The following is a 6,000-nucleotide window of genomic DNA, read 5'->3' on the forward strand; positions in this document are numbered from 1 at the left end:
CGCTGGGTTGCACGGTGGCGGAGTTGGCGACGGGCAGACAATTATTTCAGTCCGACAGTGACAAAGATTACCTCCCGCGCTGCATTGAGGTATTTCCCACTGGGCATCCATCCGCTCGTGATGCCCCTCTCTTTCCTTGGAGTCGTGGGTTTTGGGGGTGGCAGGAGGGGAGGTGGCCACTTAGTGATCTGGCGAATAGCGGCCGTCGTATGTTGTGTATGAGTGTACACGTGTCCATCTTGTACGTGTGAGGGGAGCAGTAGTGTAGCGGTTAGCATGCTGCGCTCATGGCCCACACTAGTGATGATTATCTGAACTGGTCCTGGGCCTCCCTTAGTTAGACTCAGCCTTAAATGAGTACCTAGTGCAGTGTGTAAAATACCTGGGTCAATGTGGCCCACCACCCCCTGTCTCTGTGTGCCATAATGCTTGCCCTCAACAAGCGCTGCTGCTGTTGTTACGCTATACTAACAGCACTTGCCCCTACAGTCAGCCGAGGATACACGGGTGACCTTTGTCTTTGTCTCAACCATGTGCAGATTCTGGGAATGCCTCCACGATACATGGTGAATTCAGCTCCCGACAGAAGGCAGTTTTTTGGTGAGTTAAAGGGTGGTGCGAGTGACGGACCGGATTCAGTTTTAAGAAGAGGCCTGCGGCTGTTGTTATTTTTTTGGTGGGAGGAATGGCCTCTTTTTATTTTAAATTCCTTGGGTGAGTGGGTGGGTAAGTCGGTGTGTGGGCAAGTAGGTTGTAGGGTAAGTGGGCGAATTGGTCAGTGGGTAAGCGGGTGGGCGGGTGAGTGGGAGGTGGTTCGGTGATTGGGTAGGTGAGTGAGTGATTGTGTAGGTGGAAGAGTGGGTGGGTGGGTGAGTAGGTTGATGGATGGGTCGGTAAGTGGGTAAGTAGGTGACGTGGTGGTTGGTGACTGCATCTGTCCCGCTGTGCATGGCTCCCGCAGACCGTCAAGGGAAGATGTTGTGCCCAGGCAAGAAAAGGGTACCGGGGAGCTTCCCACTTGAAAGTGTGCTCAAAAGCCACGACCCGGCGTTTGTGGAATTCGTCAGCTTCTGTCTGCGGTAAGACACACCCACCACCCCCTCCCAATGAGGATCCCCCCCCCCTCCAATTGATCGGCGATCACTCTCCACCGATCGCCAGGAAAATGTGGAGCTGAGTGGGACTGCCGATGTGCAGTACCACCGGTGTCAAGATCGCCCTCTGTGGAGGATGGGGAGGTCCGTGCAAGATGCTGCTGGCCAATGCGATGCTCGGGGCATTTTTAGTCTACTGGGCATCAGAGGATTGCCACTGTTCCTGCTGCTTCCGCTGCTGCCGTGCATTCCTGACCTTGTAGGAGAAGGGAAGCAACTTCAATGCTCTCACCACGCTTCTCTCACTACGTTTGGCGCGTGTGTCTCCCACGCGTCTCTCAACAGATGGGTTCCGGATTCTCGTATGACGCCAGCGCAGGCGCTGGATCACAGCTGGCTCCGGACCGCGGCCACCAGCACCACCAGCAATGCCACCACCACTGCTACTCCTGGCCGTGTCCAGTGCTTTGGAGCTGCTGAACGACGGTAACCCACATTCTGCTGACCAATTTTCAAGGCAGTCCATAGAGAGGTGTGGGGCCCAGGGCAAGTCACAACTCCCACATGGAGAAAGTGGCCCAAGTATGGGCATCAAACCCAGGTCCCTCTTTGGCTGTGAGTTCCAGCCCTGCCGCCCACAAACTAACACACGGAGAGTTCAAATCTCACCTGTACATTCGGTTATATACGGATGTATTTTTATAATTGCTTTCTGGGTGAGGACAAATAATGAAGTGGCCATATCTTTGCCATGTAGGTAACCCTTCATCCACTGTGACATCGCCAGCTCCCCCCCTCCCCCCCGATGGTGGGGGAGGGGATGGCTGCGATCTCTGCTGTAGCAGTAAGTTGGAACAATGTCGTGCGCATATCTTCACAGAGCGGAGCCGGCGCTGCCCCCATTCTCTTTGCTCGCCTGGGCCTCTGATTGGAGGCTGAAGGTTGTGGAGGAAGAGGAAACCCAGGTGGAGGAGCTGGTGTTGCAGAAGGAAGAGACCCTGGTGGAGGAGCTGGTGGTGCAAGAGGAGGAGACTCTGGTGGAAGAGCTGGTGGTGCAGGAGGAGGAGACCTTGGTTGAGGAGCTGGTTTTGCAGGAGGAGGAGGCCTTGGTGGAGGAGCTGGTGGTGCAGGAGGAGGAGACTCTGGTGGAGGAGCTGGTGGTGCAGGAGACCTTGGTGGAGGAGCTGGTTTTGCAGGAAGAGGAGACCTTGGTGGAGGAGCTGGTTTTGCAGGAGGAGGAGACCTTAGTGGAGGAGCTGGTTTTGCCAGAGGAGGAGACTCTGGTGGAGGAGCTGGTGGTGCAGGAGGAGGACACCCTGGTGGAGGAGATCGTTGTGGAAGAGATGGTGGTGGAGGAGAAGGAGAAAACAAGGAAAGAGGATCAAGTGATGGTGATGCAGGAGAAGAGGAAGCCAGGGGGCCTGGCCCGCATGGGGAGAGTCATCCGCTCACTCCTCCGACGCGTGCTGCTGTGTGGTGGCCGGTCCACCGCACAGTAGAGATGGAGGTGGTCGTTGATCGGTCTGATCCATGACCACTATCACCACACCTACCACACACACCCTGTACCCACCCACCCCGTGACACCCACCACACTCCACACACACCCTGCACCCACCCACCCCGTGACACCCACCATCCACCACACTCCACACACACCCTGCACCCACCCCATGACACCCGCCACACTCCACACACACCCTGCACCTACCCACACTGTGACACCCACCACCCACCACACTCCACACACACCCTGCACCCACCCACCCCGTGACACCCACCATCCACCACACTCCACACACACACCCTGCACCCACCCACCCCGTGACACCCGCCACCCACCACACTCCACACACACACCCTGCACCCACCCACCCCGTGGCACCAACCACCCATCACACACCACACACACCCTGCACCCATCCACCCCGTGACACCCACCATCCACCACATTCCACACACACCCTGCACCCACCCACCCCGTGACACCCATCACCCACCACACACCCTGCACCCACCCACCCCGTGACACCCACCACACTCCACACACCCTGCACCCACCCACACCGTTACACCCACCACACACCACACTCCACACACCCTGCACCCACCCACCCCGTGACACCCACCACACTCCACACACCACACACCCTGCACCCACCCACCCCGTGACACCCGCCACCCACCACACTCCACACACACACCCTGCACCCACCCACCCCGTGGCACCAACCACCCATCACACACCACTCACACCCTGCACCCATCCACCCCGTGACACCCACCATCCACCACATTCCACACACACCCTGCACCCACCCACCCCGTGACACCCATCACCCACCACACACCCTGCACCCACCCACCCCGTGACACCCACCACACTCCACACACTCTGTACCCACCCACGCCGTGACACCCACCACACACCACACTCCAAACACCCTGCACCCACCCACCCCGTGACACCCACCACACTCCACACACCACACACCCTGCACCCACCCACCCCGTGACACCCGCCACCCACCACACTCCACACACACACCCTGCACCCACCCACCCCGTGGCACCAACCACCCATCACACACCACTCACACCCTGCACCCATCCACCCCGTGACACCCACCATCCACCACATTCCACACACACCCTGCACCCACCCACCCCGTGACACCCATCACCCACCACACACCCTGCACCCACCCACCCCGTGACACCCACCACACTCCACACACTCTGTACCCACCCACGCCGTGACACCCACCACACACCACACTCCAAACACCCTGCACCCACCCACCCCGTGACACCCACCACACTCCACACACCACACACCCTGCAACCATCCACCCCGTGACACCCACCACACACCACACACCCTGCACCCACCCACCCCCTTGACACCCACCACCCACCACAATCCACTCACACCCTGCACCCACCCACCCTGTGACACCCAACACACTCCACACACCCTGCACTCACCCACCCCATGACACCCACCACTCACCACACACCCTGCAACCACCCACCCCGTGGCACCCATCACCCACCACACACCCTGTACCCACCCACCCCATGACACCCACCACCCACCACACTCCACACACACCCTGCACCCACCCACCCCGTGACACCATCACCCACCACATACCCTGCACGCACCCACCCCGTGACACGCACCACCCACCACACTCCACACACCCTGCACCAACTCACCCTGTGACACCAACCACACTCCACACACACCCTGCACCCACCCCGTGACACCCACCAGCCACCACACTCCACACACCCCCTGCACCCACCTACCCCGTGACAACCACCACACACCACACTCCACACAAAGGGTTAAGGGTTTTGAGGGTTACGTGTTTAAAGGATTAGGGGTGGAGAGATCTAGGGGTTTATAGAATTATGGTTTTAACAGTAAAGGGATATAGAGTGTTAGGGGGTTTGGGATTTTTTGTTGTATTTGGGTTATGGTTTCAAAAGGTGAGGAGTTTAGATGGATAGGGTTTTATGGGTAAATCGGTTTAAAGGGTTAGGGATTTAGAGGATTATAAGTTAAGGGTTTAGAGGTTTACAGGGTGATGGGTTTAGGGGTTTAGAGGGTTAGGTATTTAGAGGGTGTGTGGTTTAGAGGTTTAGGGGTTTAGAGGCTGAGGGTTTAAGGGTAAAATGTTTTAGAGGTTTAGCGGTTTAGAAGGTGATTAGCTTAGAGGGTTAGGGTTTTAGAGGGGTACAGTTTAGAAGGTTATGGGTTTATAGGGTTATAATTGTAAGGAGTTTGGTGTCCTGAGGTTTAGACGGTTTATGGGTTTCGATTGTTAAAGGGTTAGTGGTTTAGAGGGCTTGGAGTTTATAAGGTTACGTGTTAAGGGTTTAGAGGTTTTTTAGGGGATAAGCATCTTCGATGTTTTGGGGGTTTCTAGGGTTATGGTGTTTAGGGGTTGAGCGTTTTAGGGGTTGAGGATTTTAAGGGTTAGGGGTTTAGAGGGTTGGTGTTTAGAGGGTTAGGGGTGCAGAGATCTAGGGCTTTTGAGAATTCGGATTTTAACGGTAAAGGGGTTTAGAGTGTTAGGGGGTTTGGGGTTTCAGGGTATTTGGGTTCTGGTTTCAAAGGGTGAGGAGTTTAGAAAGGATTTGATTTAATGGGTAAAGGCGTTTAGAGGGTTTGGGATTTAGAGGATTATAAGTTGAGCCGTTTAGAGGTTTACAGGGTTATGCGTTTAGGGGTTTAGAGGTTTAGGGGGTTAGAGGGTGAAGGTTTTAAGGATAAAGGGGTTTAGAGTGTTATGGGTTTCGAGAAGTAGCTGTTTAATGGGTTTATGGGTTTCGATTGTTATAGGTTAAGTGGTTTAGAGGGTTAGGAGCTTAGAAGTTTCGGGGTGTTTCGGGGATAAGGGGTTTCGTGGTTTATAGACTTCGAGGGTTTAGGGGTTGAGAGTGTTAGCGCTTGAGGGGATTCAAGGGTTAGGGGTTTAGACGGTTAGGGTTTTAAGGTTAAAGGGCTTTATAGTGTTAGGTGTTTAGAGGATTGGGCTATTAGTGGTGTAGGAGTTTAGAGGGTGAGGGGTTTAGCAGGTTAGGTGCCGAGAGGTTTACGGTTTTAGGGGTTGCGGAGTTTAGAGGGTTTGGTGTTTAGACAGTTAGAGTTTTGGGGGTTTATGGGTGGGGTTTTCGAGGGAGAGGTTTTTAGACAGTTAGGGTTTTAAGGGTAAGGTCGTTTAGAGGATTAGGTGTTTAGAATGTTAGAGTTTAGAAGATTTTGGGGTAAAGAGGGTTGGGGGTTTAGAGAGTTAGGTGTTTAGAGATGTATGGGTTTCGATTGTTAGAGGTTGAATGGTTTAGATGGTTAGGAGTTTAGGAGGTTATAATTGTATGTGTTTAGGGGTTTAGA

The sequence above is a fragment of the Petromyzon marinus genome, chromosome 8 (assembly GCF_048934315.1).
Source record: "Petromyzon marinus isolate PM22_M1 ecotype Great Lakes invasive population chromosome 8, UKy_Petmar_22M1.pri1.0, whole genome shotgun sequence".
In the NCBI taxonomy this organism is placed as follows: Eukaryota; Metazoa; Chordata; class Hyperoartia; order Petromyzontiformes; family Petromyzontidae; genus Petromyzon; species Petromyzon marinus.